The following is a 20,909-nucleotide window of genomic DNA, read 5'->3' as shown; positions in this document are numbered from 1 at the left end:
ACTAGCAGTTTATAGGCGTCTTTACACATCCGAGACCCGGTGAAAACACCATTTCCTCTCACCTGGCCCATGCTCTGTCGGAAGGACTTCTTAACGCGTTTTAAAACTCAAAACCGAAGCTGAAATAATCGATTCCGAACGTGTTAGTAGCCTCTGTGGGGGAGCAGTAGCGGTTCCACAGCTGGGAACAAGTTTCTGAAGATAATCGAAATGAAAGCCAAATCGCCAAATCCTGAAATATCAGCCCCGAGAGGAAACGTCTCCTGAGAGGAAACAGAGCTCCCGCTCCTCGTTAGTATAGGGGTGAGTATCCCCGCCTGTAACCCGGAAGAATCTTTTTAGAAGTTCATCCGAAGATGAAACAATTCCGTTAATTTCTGCGATTTCCACCAATAAAGAGAAGTGGAAGTAGTTTTGATTTATTTATAGGTCGTCTTTTCATAATGATGTGTATTTCTGCGTCGGTAGACTAGAAATAGTGGGTGTGTGAAAATGAGACTCACTGGCCCGTACGGGGACCGAACCCGCGACCTTGGCGTTATTAGCACCACGCTCTAACCAACTGAGCTAACCGGCCTCGTGAGTCACATATCTACCGCTGAGTTTTCCTACCTTTTGTTTTCTTAGTGAATCAGCTGGTGATGATCGATATAGAGAGACAGAAATAGCAAATTAATCACGCAGAGAGATTTTGGGTTGGAAATGATGCGGGAACGAGCCTGTGTCAGTTCGGGAGAAGGTAGGTTTGTGCGGGTAGTCGTGGCCGAGTGGTTAAGTCGCTGGACTTGAAATCCATTTGTCTCCAAAACAGAGAGGCACTTCAGTAACAACCTGGAGAGGAACAAGGCGCCACTCAGAACGCGAGTCATTTCTCATCACACAGCGCCAGTAGCACAGTGCTGATTCACTGAGCAAAGACCATGGCTAGGTGGCGCTTGTGGAGCCGTAGATGTTGGTGAAACGATTATCTTCATTTAATCTGCTTTCCAACTGTTTATCATCTTTAAATCCACTTAATATGGAATATTAAGATGAAATGTTGTAACTATAAGGAATTGTTTGCAGCTGAAAATAATACGATATTTGAAATATTATCATATTGTCTATAGCCGGCAGTGGCGGCTAAAAATGAGGAAAATACACAGCAGTATTTCACCTTCTTCAAAAACATTTTTTTGCTTATATAACCCAGCGCATCTGCGACAGATTTGAATGCCAGAGTCTCGCTGTATTTCTAATACCAGTGTGATACTCGAGAAACGTAGTGGGGTCGCGGTGCCTCATGGGACCAGGTGGCAACAATGTCAGAAGTCAGGATGGCCGAGCGGTCTAAGGCGCTGCGTTTAGGTCGCAGTCTCTCCTGGAGGCGTGGGTTCGAATCCCACTCCTGACATGCACAGGTTTTCTTTATCGGTATAAAATATAGAAATATAATAAATATATCACAGAGACATTCTCATCTTTTACAGTGTACTACAGTACTACAGTGTAGTGGAATGCTTACTCGTTCAGCTGTAGCCAGTAACAGTTTGTTCCGGAATGGCTGGGATCCTAAATGACAGATTGGGATTTTTTGTGACAGCGGATGGTGTGGATCTCACCGATTGAGTTGAAATCATATCGTGTGAGTCCATACTGGAGCTCAGCCATTGCGCAGTAGGTAGCGTGTCAGTTGCATAATCTGAAGGTCGTGAGTTCGATCCTCACACTGGGCAGGGATCGGTGCTGTTTTGGGCTCTTCACAGATGGGGCGTGGGACGTTCACTCCCACACGCGGGTTCTTCACTTCCACGCCGAATACGAGATGTTTAGTCCGCGATAAACACAGTTCGATCCCTCGCTATGATGCTCGGTGTCCACTCACACCTTTTTAAAAGAATGATACATGAGAGCAGCAGATAAACTCCGAGTGGTGAAGGTGTCTCCACCACCGGATCTTGTAAACCAGCAGTCAGCCCGTCAGCTGCAGCACCTGGCTATAACCTCATGACACTCGCTCTGCTGTGCTCCCGAGGAGGGCTGGATATGTCTTCCTACAATAATAGAAAAAACGACAGGCTCGTCTGGGATTTGAACGCAGGACCTCCCGCACCCAAAGCGAGAATCATACCCCTAGACCAACGAGCCCTACGACAAGCTACCCCTCAAATTTCACATGTGTTCTTCGCGCCCAGAGACCGGAGACAGACCAGTGCAGTGAGACTCGCGCCGTTCGCTTGGACTAAACCAACGAGCCCACCCTTCCCCTCTCTCCTGCCAGTGAGCTCGCGGGGGGGTCATTCACTCGTGCCAGGTGGGTCCTGTTCGCTCATACATGCGTGTTCTTGCCTACCTCGCGGAATGCGTGACCTTTCCAAGGGAGAAAAGCACAGCCCAGTGCTCGATTGGAGTCTCCGGGCTGTTTTTGTCCTTGTGCGATTAACACAGAAACACGTCTGACAGCAACAGCTCATTAAGACTGGCCACATGTATGCAGCAGTTTTTTTCTCGTGTTTCTCTTTTCTTCATTAATTTGCTGCAATTATCGGTATAAAGTCAAATCGGTCAGGATCTCGGACTTTAATAAACGAGCACTTGGGTCTAACACTCTTTGCATAATAAGACCGTCAAAAGAAGCAGACCTTAATTTAAGATCGAAATATCAGAGTAGGTGTCCGAACTGTAGAGTCTTTATAATTTCCCTGCGAGGACGGTCAAACAGATGACTGAAGCACAACAAAACAACACAATAAAAGTTTAGCCCAAGAATTTCAAAAAATACATTTCTCTGTCAGTAAGACCTAGACTCAAGCGGGCTGTGGTTTTTGTTGTAAACAGAGCACAGAGCACTTCTAAGACAGGCTTGTCACAGTGACGTGTAATTCTTCTTAGAGACAGTGAGAAGGTCCTGAGCAGGTGGGCTAGGCTGTGAAAGAGCATGTCTAATGTAGACAGAGCCCAGTCATCTCTGAGCGCAGTGTAGGAGTGCCGAGGGATCACTATGTTGAAGTTAAAGTCTAGAGCACTCGTGGAGCGGTAGATGTTGGTGAAACGATTATCTTCATTTAATCTCTTTTCCTACTGTTTATCATCTTTAAATCCACTTAATATGGAATATTAAGGTGAAATTTTGTAACTATAATTAATTGTTTGCAGCTGAAATTAATACGATATTTGCAATATTATCATACTGTGTATAGCCGGCAGTGGCGGCTAAACAAGAGGAAAATACACAGCAGTATTTCACCTTCTTCATAAACATTTTTTTGCTTATAAAACCCAGCGCATCTGCGACAGATCTGAATGCCAGAGTCTCGCTGTATTTCTAATCCCAGTGTGATACTCGAGGACCGTAGTGGGGTCCTGGTGGCTGATGGGATCGGCTGGCGGAGCAGTTAGTAGTTAGGATGGCCGTGCGGTCTAAGGTGTTGTGTTCAGGTCGTAGTTTTCCCTGGAAGCGTGGGTTTGAATCCCACTGCTGACACACAGCTTTTCTTTATCGATTATAGAAATAGCTAATTAATCGGGGAATGAGCAGGTTCGAGTGGAAATGATGCGGGAATGAGTTCTGGAGAAGGTGAGGCTGTGCGTGTAGTCGTGGCTGAGTGGTTAAGGCCATGGAGTAGAAATCTATCGGGGTCACACTGTGCAGTTCAACACCTGCTAACTACATGATGCTTTATGGTAAATTCAAATAATGTCTCTGTTAACATTTAAATTCCTATCTGACTGGGTTGCATGTCTGTCGTATCATTTTATCTGACAGGGAGTCTCTCTGTGTCACAGTTCTCGTCATTCGTGATCCTGCGCTTGAACTCGACCGGTTGCTGATAACGTCGGCTGACAGGTCTACTTCAGGGGAGAGTTGTGGGTACAGAGAGGTGCCTCAGTATCGTCTTTGAGAGGAATAAGGCGTCACTCAGAACGCGCGTCATTTCTCATCTCACAGCGCCGGTAGCGCAGCGCTGATTCACTGACCAAAGACCATCGCTAGGTGGCGCTCGTAGAGTGTTAGATAGTGATACTGACTCGTGAACAGCACCCCCTATCCCCATGTACTGTCTGTCTAATAGTGCCGACAAAATCATATAAAAATAAAGAAAAATTTCACAACACAAAGCAATGCTGTGAAAGGTGAGGGGGCCTCCTAGTGTGTAAAACACTTGGTTAGAGCATTGTGGGTGTTGTGCTTAAAAACCTATTGAGTCATGAATAAGACCCCACTATTCCAGTAAATAACCTGTAGTGCTAACTTAAAAAACTTAAAAAAGAATAAAGTTTCACAAACCAAAGCAAGGATGTGAAAGGTCAGGGGGCCTGCCTAGTGTGTAAAACTCTTGGTTAGAGCATTGTGGGTGCTGTAGTTTAAATGCTATTGCCTCGTGAACAGCACCCCCCTATCCCAGTGCACAGTGCTACATTCCTTAAAACCACCACCAGAGATTCACAACGCAAAGCTGTGTCAGTCTTCTGTGTAAAAAAATCGGTTTGAACATCATGGGTGCTGTTTTTAAAAAGCTGTTGAGTAAAGAATGGGAATTTTCCTGCTGTCAGCAGTATTGTGAATATAGTTGACCCCTACTTGAATGAAAACAGGACATACAGAAAGGGTTTCAGAAATCAAACAAAGCTTTATTCCCGTGTTTACAGTCTGGGTAACTGGAGACTGTGCTGTTCTGTTTCCTATGGTCAGATACAGGTTTTTCGCAGTAAACTCCAGTGAGCAGTATTTCTCGCATTGTGAACGTCTGTATGTACACAGCTGTCCCCCAGTGTTCCAGATGGTGCGTAATTGCGCATCAATCAAAACGCTGAGTGTCAGAAAAAAATAATGAGCTCACTGATGCGTTTATGTAGAGGTTGTGATACTTTTCACAAGTCGTGAAAGTTGTGTTTAGTGTACCATTTCATCTGGTAGGGGATCCCTCTGTGTCACTCGTGACACACAGCTTTCCTCATGTTGCCGTGTCAGAGCACATCTGATCGACTGGTCTTCTCTCTTGCGGGGTGACGGGACTCTTCCTCAGAGAGACGCTCCCATCTGCGTCTGTTCTTCATCAAGAGCAGAAACAACAGAAACAGACTACAAACTGCAATTAACTACTTTCTGTTTTCCCAAACCGACTACTGTAACCCTCCACTCGCTGGGGTATCTAAATCCACAGTGAACAAACTCCAGTATGTCCAAAACTCAGCAGCCAGAATCCTGACCAGGTCTAATGCAAGTGATCACATTACTCCTGTCCTGGAGTCCTTGCACTGGTTTCCTGTCCAATTCCGTGTGGACTTTAAGATCCTCATGCTCACCTGTAAGACTCTGCATGGCTTGGCACAAATTGCAGTTTGTAGTCCGTAAACGGTACCAAAGCATTCGGTCCAAGTCTAACAGACTATGGAACAGCTTCTACTTCTAGACAATAAGACTGCTAAATAGCCAACCTGTAGCTCCTTAGCAAATCACCTGTAATGGCTACATGGACACACAATTCTCACTATATTCAGCATAAGTGCACTACATGTATATACTGCATACACCATGGACACATAACAGCTCTACTCACATTGAGTTTTATTCAATTTCAAAAATGTGTAGCGGCGAGGCTTAATAATAAGGCAGAATTAAGTGTTTCTGAGCTTCCCAAATGAGGCCCCATTTCTCTGTTCATCTCTGTGGTGCAGCCACAGAGAGACCATTAGTGCAGGGTGATTTAAGGTTTCCTAGGACAGCTCCCAAAGGGGGATGCACTTAGCTAAGTCTGGCTATCATGATCAATGGTCATCCACTGGCGCCTATCAGTCTAGGGAGTGCCGGATGGACATCTGGACTGCATTACTAAGTGTCAGGACTAAGTGACTCATATCTCACCTTGATCAACCAATCAGGGACTGGTAGGGCTGAGTAACCCACGTGGGACTCTGATGCCCATGGAACTTTCAGCCAATCAACGAGCTGAAGTTCCTCCAGGTAAAAACAGGCAACACAGAGAGCCTGAGAGATTCAGATTCAACGAGATTCAGATTCGGGAGATTCAGTAAGATTCTGGAGAGGATTCTGTGGACTGTTCTAAAGGGAATTCAAAGGAGAATTCCAGGGCAGGACGGCCCAGGAGCAGAAGGCTCCCAAGGGCAGGACATTCTCGCAGCGCGCCTCCTGACCATCCCGAGACTCAGCCCGGACAACCACGGAACGGCCAGTGTGTCCGAGTGCCAGAACTTTCCTTTGTTCTAAGAGTCTAGAGTGGAGGTTGCCAGAGAGTAACCAGCAGCAGGCCTCGTGGACAGGTCAGAACTGTGGACAGCTGAATCACTATTCAGAACTAGCTCTTCATCAGGAACGAACCGGTCCTCTTCCTGACTTGCTGGGATCCACAGTCATCTTTTCTCCTGTGCACAAACTTTGCTAGTTAAAGCCAACACTAACTAGCCGGTCAGTGAGCATCAGCAGCGCACCATCGCAAGCCGCACAGCACAGCCTGGCACGGAGCCAGAGAGCGCGGATTGGACAGCAACAAGCCTGCAGCTGATTGTTTGTGCCTGCAGGAGATCTGAATCCCCAGAAATTGGATGAGTATTCAACTTCAATGCATTACAGCTCGAGAATTCAATTGTTATCCCAACCAGTTGATATCAATTTAATTCCTAAGAGTTATGTACTTGTTTTGAGTATCTAATGTAGAAGTTATAACCAAGTTCATTTACGAAACGGTCTTAATGAATGATATACTGAACGTATGTCCTCTTGATATGTGTAACACTTCGTAACTGATTGAATATATATATCTTTTGTATTCTGATAACCCTCTCGATAAGATCTGTTAGGTTTATATGCATATTCTATGTATTAATAAATGTATCCTCGTGTATTAGTACCTGTGTGTGTGCGTTGTTTGAGTTATGTCGCATGGTTGGATTCTAAAGCCATCAAAAGAATCAACTTTGTGATTTACTGCTACAATTAATAATTGTCTCAGTAAATGCCCAAACCCTACAGAACTGGTGCCTTCAGAGAGCCACTATGGTTACATATTTGGCGTCCCTGAACGGCTATGAAACACTACATTTTTGGCGTCCCTGGGTGGACGTGGCAAGACTGAAATGAATCAACCAAGCGGAATAATTCATATAAAACGCCGCGGGTTTCATACACGACAATACAGTGTGCTGAAAGCCGAAAGGAAAAAAGTTCCCCTTGCTCTTTAAGCAGTGCTTGATTGTTTTGTGATCTTTTGCAATCTACAGGGTTGATTGCATACTTGATCTTGTGGTTTTCTGTGGTAAAACTGTGATTTCATGCTTAAAAGTAATACTCTTTAAGTTTAACGATGGTTGCTAAAAGGTCTGAATTCGAGTCGCTATTAAGCACTCTCTCTAGCAGCGACAAGTCTGACCACGATCTCTTCCATATCTCCGTCAGCAGAGAAGCTAGAAGAATAAATCTCCATTCTCTGAGAGAGCTAGCGAAGGACGTAGAGAGATTTGACCCCGCAGTGTCAGAGAATAATATCGAGAGTTATATTCAAGACCTCAGGTATAACCTGCAGTTCCTGCCAAACGCCACAGAACAGGAGAAAGTGCTTCTGGTCAGGAAAACTACCAGCAGAGCTGTACATGAGTGGATGGCTAGGCAGATAAAAGAAGTCTGTAATGACTTTGAACAGCTTTGTCATGCACTTATCGAGGAATACAGTGCGTTTATTGATCCGACTGCCGCGATAGCCGCCGCCCTTAACATTAAGCACGAGAGAGCAGAGTCCCCTCGCGAATATTACGAGAGGCTTAGACGAACTTATTTTGCAGGGCGAAATGATGAGGGTTGCGAAGAGAACATACATTTCAAGGGTTTATTCATTGCGAATCTCCACCCATCAGTCAGAAAGATGATCTTAATGCATACAGATGCACAGACCATGAAAATGACTGATATTAAAAGATTCGTGCAGAAAGCCTGGGAGTATGATGTCCAAAGTCGCTCTGAGCAAAAAGCTGCTAAAGCGACTGTGTTCGCCGTCAGAGCCAGCAGGGTTAATTCCCTCCTGCTCGAAGGAGCACAGGCTCCTGAGCTGGCTAAGCCCTGTTCCAAAGCAGGCACACAGGACCGCACCCAGCGTCCTAAGTGCCATGAGAACACCGGGGGAGGGAAAGGGCTAGATAAAGCTGAACAAAAGGATTCAGTAGCCGCCCGCCTGGCCAGGCTTGAACAAGCTTTATTAGGACAGGAACAACCGCTCCCCAAGGCTGCCGGAAGCGTGAATGAGCTGATACTCTCCACTGGAGGAGGCGGAGACCCGCCCCCTCCCACTCCCTCAGTCTATCTGATTGAGCGGAAGGGTTCCTGCCTGGATGAGGTCGGCCACTCCCAAGCGAGTGCTGACTCCACCCCTGAAGTCACAGAGCAGGCAGTAAAACACAGAGGAAAAGCAGGAAGCTTTTACCTCAAGGCTGCCATGGGAGATGTCTTACCCAGTGAGACACTGATTGACACTGAGGTTGAAAGGTGTTTGATGTCACACGGCAAGCTCAAACGGGTTGAAAAAGAAAAGGGCATGCGACTCAGAGTGGAACCTTTGGTGGATCACCAGAAAGGCAAAGTGTGGAAACAGGTCAAGGCTCCTAAGCCTTCTGTACAGAAGGAAAGGGGGGCCAAGAGGCAGACTGTGCTCACACAGTGCCCACCGAACACAGAAGCCTATGTGGAGATTCCTTCTGTTCCCTCTGGACAAGAAATAAAAATATTATCTTGTTTCCCAGATATACAGGGAAGTCGTGCCCTGGCCAAGGTCACAACAGCCTCCATGCCACAGGAGCAGTGCTCCAAGCAGCCGCCTGATCCACCAGGTAAAGCACACCCCTTTTACATCCCTAAAGAGGAGCAGATCTCCCCACCTGGCGATGAAAAGGAGCTTTCCCTGTGCACCCTGGCACCCAAGAGGGGTCAGGACCACCACCCTGCAGTGGTGGAAGGGATCCAGATGGCAGGAGAGCAGGTTGGTGATGTAGCCCTCACCCTTAGCCCTGAGAGGTCCTCTATTAGTGAGGATCTGCTTGAGCAGCTGTCATGGGGCCACCACCAGGTGCCCCTGGTGCAACATTCACAGGTTAGACAGGAGGTCCAGCTGGACGCTGAGACTACTGCGCTGTGGACACACCTGATCCCAGATGCCGATTCCCTCTGCTGTGACCCAGGGAACCTGCAGTCAGGTAACATTATTTCTCACAACTACCAGGTAGTGAGTGAGACTGACCTGATTGTTCCTGCCTCAACGGCAGGGTTTCCAACACACCCAGTCCCCCAGAAGGGACAGGGAATGAAAGCCGAGCTGGTTTTCTTACAGCCACCAGCTCAGTCTGTCAGTCTGAGTCTGACCAACAGTGGTTCACCCAGACTGGAGCTGGATGGTCAAGCCACCCGCCTGTCAGTGCAGGACATCGCAAAGAGGGGTGTCAGAATCCCCGCCTGCACTGACATGGGCCTGGTGGGTGATAGCGAGTTCGAAGACAGTGAACTAGCTATCCCAGTGCTGGGGCAGCTCCCTGAACCCCTAGCGAGGGAAGGGGGGAGCGAGCAGGTGTCCTACACCCACGCCCAGCGAACGATTGTAAACATGCCGATAGAGGGATTCCTCAATCAGGAAGTGTGCAGGGTGGACCTGAACAGTGAGAATGGGGTAACAATCCCAGATCACTCAGGTGCTCCAGATGACCACTCAGCCGAGGGTCAGGCATGCTCCACCGCTGCACCGCCCCCTGCAGGGTTCCTAGAGCACAGGCATGAACAAATTGAAAAAGCAGATGCCCTGGAAATGGAGGAGCAGCATCAGCAGCTGTGTCAGATCTCCCCAGATTTCCAGGATGTTGGTGCCCAAGATGCCACATGGCATACTGAGAAAGACACCATGTACACGCTGCGCCAGCTTAGAAAGGCAACAATCACTCAGAAGGAGATGACTGGGATCAGCCACCCGAAAAGACTTTTGGGAAGACTGATTCCTGCCGCCACTGTTGCACGTTTGCTTTTTCTGGTAGGTTTGTGTGCTACTGGCACTCTCACCCTGACTGCCCCAAGAAGGCAGGTGTCAGAGATGCCAGAGGGTAGTGACAGACTGTATCGACAGCAGCAAAAGTTGGAAAGCTTAGGGAAAACCCTACAGGCAACTTCCTATGCAACAGGGTTAAACCTTATTCCCCAACCAGTGGACATGATTGTTGGTGTTATACAGTGGGTTTATGCTTGTGTGCAACAGGCCAGAATGTTGACACAAGACCTGTTAAGGGAGTTTAGTGCCACTGTAGCCAGTCTAACCACGGCACAAATCCCAACCCACTTGATTCCACTCTTCTCAGTAGAGGAGTGTGTGACATTAACCCCATTGCTCATAGCTCACCCAGAAGGCAATCCAAGATTGAATTTGGTTCCAAATCTTGAGATGGGTATGGCTACCAAAGCTATCCATTGGCTGTGTCTAAACGATTCACCAATGAAGGGTGTAAAGCTACTAATGGGCAGAGGGAGGTTAATGAACCCCATGAAGAGCAGGTGGGACGTAAATGGCTGGTCAACACACCACATTTAACTGTCACCATGACTTGTGACAGGCATGATACAGCTACCGCAATGCAGCTACGTAATCAAAACAGTTTTCCTGCAAGTTCCCGAGGAGGCCACAGTGTTCTTGAACTTAATACTGTACGGTCTGGAACCAGACAATATAAGACCAAACTTGAGGTCTTGGATGCCTTCAGGTGCCACACTATTGAATTGGATAGAAATCCAAGAAACAGTAAGCCCTGAAGAGGTACAGGTAGTTTAGTTTGCTTTAATGGAACAAACCTCCAAACCACCCTAGCAGATACCCAACACAGGTGTTGTGGTTTATCGGGGGGCTGGGAACAGGAACTGTTGTTATTGTAACACTACTGCCAGGTAGCTGGATCATGACTGACAGTGTACTCTGAATGATGTACTCTCACATCAAGATGTACTCCGGGTAGCATGAATGAGTCAAAGGTAGCATGTCAAAAGAAAGGAAGTGACTTCTCCCCAAATATCTACTACAGAGGTATCAGATATTGACAGTGAGCTTCCTGATGTGTAATTCCTAGACTTAGATAATGTCTCCTACCGTGTTTATACATACTCCAGATGTTATTCATCCTGTTTGTATCCAATGCTGGTTCCGGTATGAATTCTCGAGGAGTAATGTAGACATTTAAGATTAATGTTCTAATGGCAAGGGACATCACTTAACTCTGTTTTGTTTTGAAGGCAACAACGCCTCAGGACCTCGTGACCTTCAAAAAGGGGGGATATGTAGCGGCGAGGCTTAATAATAAGGCAGAATTAAGTGTTTCTGAGCTTCCCAAATGAGGCCCCATTTCTCTGTTCATCTCTGTGGTGCAGCCACAGAGAGACCATTAGTGCAGGGTGATTTAAGGTTTCCTAGGACAGCTCCCAAAGGCGGATGCACTTAGCTAAGTCTGGCTATCATGATCAATGGTCATCCACTGGCGCCTATCAGTCTAGGGAGTGCCGGATGGACATCTGGACTGCATTACTAAGTGTCAGGACTAAGTGACTCATATCTCACCTTGATCAACCAATCAGGGACTGGTAGGGCTGAGTAACCCACGTGGGACTCTGATGCCCATGGAACTTTCAGCCAATCAACGAGCTGAAGTTCCTCCAGGTAAAAACAGGCAACACAGAGAGCCTGAGAGATTCAGATTCAACGAGATTCAGATTCGGGAGATTCAGTAAGATTCAGGAGTGGACTTCTGTGGACTGTTCTAAAGGGAATTCAAAGGAGAATTCCAGGGCAGGATGGCCCAGGAGCAGAAGGCTCCCAAGGGCAGGACATTCTCGCAGCGCGCCTCCTGACCATCCTGAGACTCAGCCCGGACAACCACTGTGTCCGAGTGCCAGAACTTTCCTTTGTTCTAAGAGTCTAGAGTGGAGGTTGCCAGAGAGTAACCAGCAGCAGGCCTCGTGGACAGGTCAGAACTGTGGACAGCTGAATCACTATTCAGAACTAGCTCTTCATCAGGAACGAACCGGTCCTCTTCCTGACTTGCTGGGATCCACAGTCATCTTTTCTCCTGTGCACAAACTTTGCTAGTTAAAGCCAACACTAACTAGCCGGTCAGTGAGCATCAGCAGCGCACCATCGCAAGCCGCACAGCACAGCCTGGCACGGAGCCAGAGAGCGCGGATTGGACAGCAACAAGCCTGCAGCTGATTGTTTGTGCCTGCAGGAGATCTGAATCCCCAGAAATTGGATGAGTATTCAACTTCAATGCATTACAGCTCGAGAATTCAATTGTTATCCCAACCAGTTGATATCAATTTAATTCCTAAGAGTTATGTACTTGTTTTGAGTATCTAATGTAGAAGTTATAACCAAGTTCATTTACGAAACGGTCTTAATGAATGATATACTGAACGTATGTCCTCTTGATATGTGTAACACTTCGTAACTGATTGAATATATATATCTTTTGTATTCTGATAACCCTCTCGATAAGATCTGTTAGGTTTATATGCATATTCTATGTATTAATAAATGTATCCTCGTGTATTAGTACCTGTGTGTGTGCGTTGTTTGAGTTATGTCGCATGGTTGGATTCTAAAGCCATCAAAAGAATCAACTTTGTGATTTACTGCTACAATTAATAATTGTCTCAGTAAATGCCCAAACCCTACAGAACTGGTGCCTTCAGAGAGCCACTATGGTTACATATTTGGCGTCCCTGAATGGCTATGAAACACTACAAATGTAACCTCAATTTTGTGATTTTTGTGTTTTTGTGAATTTTTGTGATTCTTGTAATTTTTGTGAGCTCACAGAAAAAGACATTTCATTGCCAGCAACTACTGCTGCACACCGTATTGTTGTGCATTTGATAAATAAACTTTGAGTGGATTTGATTTGACCTCATATGAAGTGGATTAAAAACTCAAGTTCATAACAAGAGTCTACCAGGAGTGGGGATTGAACCCATGTAGACATTTATTGTTGTGGTCATTCTATAAAGTGCTTAGAGAAGCCACTTTTAAAGGCACTATATATAAAAAAAATCATGAACATACACAGTCAAGTTGTTCACTCATCACAGAACTCTTAAGAGGAGACACCCCAGATGGGACTCGAACCCACAATCCCTGGCTTAGGAAGCCAGTGCCTTATCCATTAGGCCACTGGGGCTCACAATTCACAAGGGATTCATTCAGGTCAGATGACAATTAATGTGTTTCTGCTTCATCAATAATTCTTGTGAAATTACAGATTTTATTCAGTAATAAATTTACTGTGACCCGAGATGGACCGGTGTCCAGTTCCGGTGTTGAAGGTGTCACCTTGTTGTTGCTTCATCGCCCATTCCTGTGGAAGTACAGATTTTAATGAGATGTTTTGTGAGATGTAACTGTGTGTGATTTTTGAAATGCAATTAATGATCGACAGTGACTGATGATCCGTTCCCGACACCTGAAGAAGGCTCCGCAGCCCAAACGTTGTGTCTTCTCTTCTCTTTTCAGCAGGAATAAATGTTTACTTGTTCCCGTGATGTGTGATTATTGTTCCTGAAAACATCATTAACTGTGAAAGTTCCCCCTGAGAGTTTTGATCACTACGTGTGAAAGAAAAGAAGAGCTCTTTCAGGTCCGAGTCTGGATCGGAACCCCAGGCGAACTGAACCGACTGCTTCGGATCGGGACAGAGACGGAGGCGGCGGGTCGTAAGAACCAAGGGCGGGACTTCTGTGGTGAACAGAAGAAAACCAAACCCACTGATCTTTCCATCAATTCAATAGCGACATTCACTTATATACAAATAGCAGATCGACAACGTCAGAATCCTATATTAGTGTGTCCTGCATATTAAGTTACTAATTAAAAAAATAATGTCCAATAATAAAGAATGAAATGAGTTTATTTTTGGGTCAGATCTAGACTCAAGCGGGCGGCATGTTCTGGATTGCTGTTTCAGCTCTAACCGGAGACTGGAGTTTGTTTCATTTTCAATCACACATAAAACACTTTCACACACGAGGGGAAGCAAGCGCGTGTGAGAAGTGTGGTTCGACCCCATGCCTCTAGTGAAGAACGTCAATGGGATTAAAGACGAGCTTGTGCCCTGGTGCTCTTTTCAGAGGGGCTCCTTCCTGCACAGATTGCCGATTGTTTAGCATTTCACCATGGACGGGGCTCAAACTCTTGCAATTACTCACCCGTAAGAAGAGAAGTCATGTTATTGGACACATATCTATGTAATCATTTCATAGAATTAACGTAAATTAACAATTAACGGAGTTAAAACGTTTTTTTTAAACTGAAGTGAGGTAGTTAAAAAGTTATCTGTCACCCCATTGGGAATGAACCCCAATCACCTGCATGACAGGCAGGGATACTCACCACTATACTAACAAGGAGCACATGTTTGCTGTTGGTCGATGGTCACTTACTGGTAACAGAAATGAGAATGAAAATGTGTATAGATGATGTACGAATTACCGTGTGCTTTCACTTGTCCCAAGCTCAGTTGAAAGAATTTCCAGCGTTAGAAACCTCATGAATAACAACTGATTCTACACGTGTTAGTAGTGTGTGAGGAGGAGCAGTAGCACAGACAGATGGAAAAGGAGATCTAGAAAAAGTGTTTTTAGCCGAGTTAAAAATGGACAAATTACAAATCAACATTTCTTCAAAAGTTTATCCCAAGAATTTCCAAAAATACAGAGAAAAGTACATTTTTCCTTCAGCAAGACCTAGACGGGATGTGGTTTTTGTTGTAAACAGAGCACAGAGAACAGTCGTGTCACAATGACGTGTAATTCTAGACACTCGAAGGCTCCACGGCCGAAATGTTGTGTTTGTTTTCTTCTCAGCAGAGAATAAACCTTTACTTGCTCCTTAGTTAAGGAGAGTCTACCAGGACTGGGGATGAAACCCACGTGGTTTTATGTCTATTGGATCTTAAGTCCAACGCTTTTACCGCTTGGACTTCCTGCTCAATTACAGCACTAGAAATGTTCTGGTTCAGGGCTTCTGCGGTTCCTGCTAATTACACGCAAGTGGGAGACTCCCTCTCTGAAGAGTCCCGTCTCCCCGCAAGAGAGAAGACCAGTCAATCAGATGTACTCTAAAAAACCAACAGGAGAAAATAGCAGTGTAAAAGCGATTTTGGCACGCCTGTAGCGCTTTCACAAAACCTCCTAGGGTTACGAAAACACTTGCGTTGTGTATAAAGTACATTGTTAATGTTTTCTCAGCCTTCACTTTGTCGTTTTTATGACATTTTTTTGACCACGCACCCGAAACTTGTTGGAACGGGAGAAAATCCAGGACTTATTTCATGGAGAATTTCTGTTCTAACAGTGTGCCAGATTCAGAGAGCAGTGAAGCGCACTGAAAGTCACCTCCACTGTCATGAGAGCAGAATAAAGTCCGAGCAGTGAAGATCTTTCCACGACCGGTTCTTGTGAACCAGCCGACAGCCCGCCAGCTCAAACACCTCGCTATAATCTCACAGTGAGTGAGGCGTGATCACGATACGCGCTCTGCTGTGCTACTATAGTCGTTTCATAAAAGCAGAAAATACGAGGAGAGCTGGACGTATGTTCTTGTAATCATAGAATAAAATAGGGCATGTCCGCGATTTGAGGCCGGGACCTCTCGCAACCAAACAGCAAGCCTAGACCAAAGAGCCAGAGAGGTCGTGCGTGCTCCGATTTCAAGTGTGTTTTTCACGAGTGTGCGATCGCACAGAGGACTCGTGAGGGATTTAGTGTGATCGCCAGGAGAGGAAGGGGGATTAGCTCAAATGGTAGAGCGCTCGCTTAGCATACGAGAGGTAGCGGGATCGATGCCCGCATCCTCCAGCTTTTGCGCTCTACGTCCTAGAGAGGACAGACTCCTGTCTCACTTGCAACATTGTGAAGACTTTGCGTCGAGCGCTGTAAGGAGGCGATGACCTCTCCCCGCCACGTTTTCAATTTATAAAACTGTAACTTAACCCTTCCACGGGAAACCTGTTAAAACGGGAGAAAGTCTGCGATGTATTTTATTGATTATTTATTTTCTAACACACAGGTGTCAATCTTAATTAAACCCACGTCAGAATGTGTCCCTTTCAATCCATTATTATATAATCCAGTTCGTGCCGAGCACACAGCGGGTGAGAGTACAGCACAGCAGAGCTTCGCATCAACAGGACTCACAGGAGGGAAAGGCTGTCCGGTATCGCCGGCCGTTCGCTCCATTACCAGATGACATCTTTCAAGCCCAAATCACACTCGTATATGAGAAACTATATATATACAGTCTACAGCATATGAATATGTATATACTGTACATGACTGCGAGGAGTACAAAACGTGGGTGCAACGTAATAAAGAGCAAGCTTCTGAAATCGTTCATGAATTTTTGACTCAAGATTTTTTTTTTTGCCGTGTACAACAAGTGTAGTGGAATGCTTACTCGTTCAGCTGTAGCAAGTAACAGTTTGTTCCGGAATGGCTGGGATCCTAAATGACAGATTGGGATTTATTGTGACAGCGGATGGTGTGGATCTCACCGATTGATTTGAAATCATATCGTGTGAGTTCATACTGCAGCTCAGCCATCGTCCAGCCTCGTTAGCGCAGTAGATAGCGCGTCAGTCTCATAATCTGAAGGTCGTGAGTTCGATCCTCACACGGGGCAGGGATCAGTGCTGTTTCGGGCTCTTCACAGATGGGGCGTGGGACGTTCACTCCCACACGCGTGTTCTTCACTTCCACACCGAATACGAGATGTTTAGTCCGCGATAAACACAGTTCGATCCCTCGCTATGATGCTCGGTGTCCACTCACACCTTTTTAAAATAATGATACATGAGAGCTGCAGATAAACTCTTAGAGGTGAAGGTGTCTCCACCACCGGATCTTGTAAACCAGCAGTCAGCCCGTCAGCTGCAGCACCTGGCTATAACCTCACGACACTCGCTCTGCTGTGCTCCCGAGGAGGGCTGGATATGTCTTCCTACAATGATAGAAAAAAAGACGGGCTCGTCCGGGATTTGAACCCGGGACTTCTCGCACCCAAAGCGAGAATCATAACCCTAGACCAACGAGCCCTGCGACAAGCTACCCCTCAAATTTCACACGTGTTCTTCGCGCCCAGAGACCGGAGACAGACCAGTGCAGTGAGACTCGCGCCGTTCGCTTGGACTAAACCAACGAGCCCACCCTTCCCCTCTCTCCTGCCAATGAGCTCGCGGGGGGGTCATTCACTCGTGCCAGGTGGGTCCTGTTCGCTCATACACGCGTGTTCTTGCCTACCTCGCGGAATGCGTGACCTTTCCAAGGGAGAAAAGCACAGCCCAGTGCTCGATCGGAGTCTCCCGGCTGTTTTTGTCCTTGTGCGTTTAACACAGAAACACGTCTGACAGCAACCGCTCATTAAGACTGGCCACATGTGTGCAGCAGTTTTTTTCTCGTGTTTCTCTTTTCTTCATTAATTTGCTGCAATTATCGGTATAAAGTCAAATCGGTCAGGATCTCGGACTTTAATAAACGAGCACTTGGGTCTTACACTCTTTGCATAATAAGACCGTCAAAAGAAGCAGACCTTAATTTAAGATCGAAATATCAGAGTAGGTGTCCGAACTGTAGAGTCTTTATAATTTCCCCGCGAGGAAGGTCAAACAGATGACTGAAGCACAACAAAACAACACAATAAAAGTTTAGCCCAAGAATTTCAAAAAATACATTTCTCTGTCAGTAAGACCTAGACTCAAGCGGGCTGTGGTTTTTGTTGTAAACAGAGCACAGAGCACTTCTAAGACAGGCTTGTCACAGTGACGTGTAATTCTTCTTTAGAGACAGTGAGAAGGTCCTGAGCAGGTGGGCTAGGCTGTGAAAGCGCATGTCTAATGTAGACAGAGCCCAGTCATCACTGAGCGCGGTGTAGTAGTGCCGAGTGATCACTGTGTTGAAGTTAAAGTCTAAAGCGCTCGTGGAGCGGTAGATGTTGATGAAACGATTATCTTCATTTAACCTGTTTTCCTACTGTTTATCATCTTTAAATCCACTTAACATGGAATATTAAGGTGAAATTTTGTAACTATAAGGAATTGTTTGCAGCTGAAGATAATACGATATTTGCAATATTATCATACTGTGTATAGCCGGCAGTGGCGGCTAAACAAGAGGAAAATACACAGCAGTATTTCACCTTCTTCATAAACATTTTTTTGCTTATATAACCCAGCGCATCTGCGACAGATTTGAATGCCACTCTCTCGCCTTTTATAAAACAGACATCTCTGTTTCTCAATTCACAGACGCAGAATTACACATCGTGCGTTGTTAAAGAGGTCAGTCCTATACTTCTCAGAATTATAATATATTTATATTCCTAAATATCGTTCTCGTAACTCTAGGGGATTTCGTGAAAACGCTACAGGCCAAAATCGCTTTCGAGCTTCAAGCTAACTTCACCGCGGTCGCTCCCCGTCAGTATGGCGCACAGGAGGATCCCCGCTTTTCACGCGGGAGACCGGGGTACGTTTCTGCGACGGGGCGCTGGTTTCATTTTTAACAAGCTGACTTCACTTACAATTAAACGTTTGTTTAAACTCATATCAGAAGAATAACGAATTCCGTTGCATTTTCCAACAATAACGTGCAATTAAACAGGTGAAAACGCCATTTGCTTTCACTGCGATGTTATTGTGATTCCTGTCAGAAGCGCGTATGGACACGTGTAACTTCTCTCCAGTGTGATGACAGTTTCTGAAGCAGGGAGAGAGATCTTATATACATTTCCCTTCCAAAGGGGCAGTCGGTCAACTTTTAGAAGTTTTTCAAAAATCTGAGTTAGATTTTTTTTTTAATCCGTAATTGTTATTACAATCTCCTGCAAAAAGAAGGATGAAGATGAACTAAACGCTGAAACCTAAAAGATCAGCCCTGAGAGGAAATGTCTCCTGACAGTGAACAGATCTCTCGCTCAGCGGTAGACACGCGCTCCTCGTTAGTGTAGTTGTGTCTTTAAAAGTGGCTCAACTGTCTGGTTTCATCAAGAGTGGAAACAACAGAAATAGACTACAAACTGAAATTAATTACTTCACCATTAATGAATTTATATTACTCACTAACAGTTTATAGGCGTCTTTACACATCCGAGACCGGTGAAAACACCATTTCCTCTCACCTGGCCCATGCTCTGTCGGAAGGACTTCTTAACGCGTTTTAAAACTCAAAACCGAAGCTGAAATAATCGATTCCGAACGTGATAGTAGCCTCTGTGGGGGAGCAGTAGCGGTTCCACAGCTGGGAACAAGTTTCTGAAGATAATCGAAATGAAAGCCAAATCGCCAAATCCTGAAATATCAGCCCCGAGAGGAAACGTCTCCTGAGAGGAAACAGAGCTCCCGCTCCTCGTTAGTATAGGGGTGAGTATCCCCGCCTGTAACCCGGAAGAATCTTTTTGGAATTTCATCCGAAGATGAAACAATTCCGTTAATTTCTGCGATTTCCACCAATAAAGAGAAGTGGAAGTAATTTTGATTTATTTATAGGTCGTCTTTTCATAATGATGTGTATTTCTGCGTCGATAGACTAGAAATAGTGGGTGGGTGAAGATGAGACTCACTGGCCCGTACGGGGATCGAACCCGCGACCTTGGCGTTATTAGCACCACGCTCTAACCAACTGAGCTAACCGGCCTCGTGAGACACATATCTACCGCTGAGTTTTCCTACCTCTTGTTTTCTTAGTGAATCAGCTGGTGATGATCGATATAGAGAGACAGAAATAGCAAATTAATCACGCAGAGAGATTTTGGGTTGGAAATGATGCGGGAACGAGCCTGTGTCAGTTCGGGAGAAGGTAGGTTTGTGCGTGTAGTCGTGGCCGAGTGGTTAAGTCGCTGGACTTGAAATCCATTTGAGTCTCCAAAACAGAGAGGCACCTCAGTAACAGCCTGGATGTTGACAGGATTGTGACAGCGGATGGTGTGGATCTCACCGATTGATTTGAAATCATATCGTGTGAGTTCATACTGCAGCTCAGCCATCGTCCAGCCTCGTTAGCGCAGTAGGTAGCGCGTCAGTTTCATAATCTGAAGGTCGTGAGTTCGATCCTCACACGGGGCAGGGCTCAGTGCTGTTTCGGGCTCTTCACGGATGGGGCGTGGGACGTTCACTCCTACACGCGTGTTCTTCACTTCCACGCTGAATATGAGATGTTTAGTCCGCGATAAACACAGTTCGATCCCTCGCTATGATGCTCGGTGTCCACTCACACCTTTTTAAAATAATGATACATGAGAGCTGCAGATAAACTCTTAGAGGTGAAGGTGTCTCCACCACCGGATCTTGTAAACCAGCAGTCAGCCCGTCAGCTGCAGCACCTGGCTATAACCTCACGACACTCGCTCTGCTGTGCTCCCGAGGAGGGCTTCCTACAATGATAGAAAAAAAGACGGGCTCGTCCGGGATTTGAACCCGGGACCTCTCGCACCCAAAGCGAGAATCATACCCCTAGACCAACGAGCCCTGCGACAAACTGCCCTTCAAATTTCACACGTGTTCTTCGCGCCCAGAGACCGGAGACAGACCAGTGCAGTGAGACTCGCGCCATTCGCTTGGACTAAACCAACGAGCCCACCCTTCCCCTCTCTCCTGCCAGTGAGCTCGCGGGGGGGTCATTCACTCGTGCCAGGTGGGTCCTGTTCGCTCATACACGCGTGTTCTTGCCTACCTCGCGGAATGCGTGACCTTTCCAAGGGAGAAAAGCACAGCCCAGTGCTCGATCGGAGTCTCCGGGCTGGTTTTGTCCTTGTGCGTTTAACACAGAAACACGTCTGACAGCAACAGCTCATTAAGACTGGCCACATGTGTGCAGCAGTTTTTTTCTCGTGTTTCTCTTTTCTTCATTAATTTGCTGCAAT

General features: G+C 46.1%; 9 non-coding genes across 9 annotated transcripts; 3 read left to right on the top strand and 6 right to left on the bottom strand.

Annotated features, from left to right (window-relative positions):
- Nucleotides 1-503: 503 nt before the first annotated feature.
- On the bottom strand, nt 504-577 carry trnai-aau (transfer RNA isoleucine (anticodon AAU)). The gene has a single exon. It is a non-coding gene; the product is annotated as a tRNA-Ile (tRNA).
- A 733-nt stretch (nt 578-1,310) lies between these two features.
- Nucleotides 1,311-1,393, top strand: trnal-uag (transfer RNA leucine (anticodon UAG)). Its single transcript has one exon. It is a non-coding gene; the product is annotated as a tRNA-Leu (tRNA).
- Nucleotides 1,394-2,055: 662 nt separating this feature from the next.
- trnap-ugg (transfer RNA proline (anticodon UGG)) lies at nt 2,056-2,127 on the bottom strand. Its single transcript has one exon. It is a non-coding gene; the product is annotated as a tRNA-Pro (tRNA).
- Nucleotides 2,128-13,106: 10,979 nt separating this feature from the next.
- On the bottom strand, nt 13,107-13,179 carry trnar-ccu (transfer RNA arginine (anticodon CCU)). The gene has a single exon. It is a non-coding gene; the product is annotated as a tRNA-Arg (tRNA).
- A 3,424-nt stretch (nt 13,180-16,603) lies between these two features.
- Nucleotides 16,604-16,676, top strand: trnam-cau (transfer RNA methionine (anticodon CAU)). Its single transcript has one exon. It is a non-coding gene; the product is annotated as a tRNA-Met (tRNA).
- Nucleotides 16,677-17,016: 340 nt separating this feature from the next.
- Nucleotides 17,017-17,088, bottom strand: trnap-ugg (transfer RNA proline (anticodon UGG)). The gene has a single exon. It is a non-coding gene; the product is annotated as a tRNA-Pro (tRNA).
- Nucleotides 17,089-19,610: 2,522 nt separating this feature from the next.
- On the bottom strand, nt 19,611-19,684 carry trnai-aau (transfer RNA isoleucine (anticodon AAU)). The gene has a single exon. It is a non-coding gene; the product is annotated as a tRNA-Ile (tRNA).
- A 355-nt stretch (nt 19,685-20,039) lies between these two features.
- Nucleotides 20,040-20,112, top strand: trnam-cau (transfer RNA methionine (anticodon CAU)). Its single transcript has one exon. It is a non-coding gene; the product is annotated as a tRNA-Met (tRNA).
- Nucleotides 20,113-20,442: 330 nt separating this feature from the next.
- Nucleotides 20,443-20,514, bottom strand: trnap-ugg (transfer RNA proline (anticodon UGG)). Its single transcript has one exon. It is a non-coding gene; the product is annotated as a tRNA-Pro (tRNA).
- Between the last annotated feature and the right edge of the window lie 395 nt (nt 20,515-20,909).

Source organism: Atractosteus spatula, chromosome 5 (assembly GCF_055471065.1).
Source record: "Atractosteus spatula isolate fAtrSpa1 chromosome 5, fAtrSpa1.hap1, whole genome shotgun sequence".
Taxonomy (NCBI): domain Eukaryota; kingdom Metazoa; phylum Chordata; class Actinopteri; order Semionotiformes; family Lepisosteidae; genus Atractosteus; species Atractosteus spatula.
Note: the sequence above shows the minus strand (reverse complement) of the source record. Positions and strands in the feature narration are given on the sequence as shown.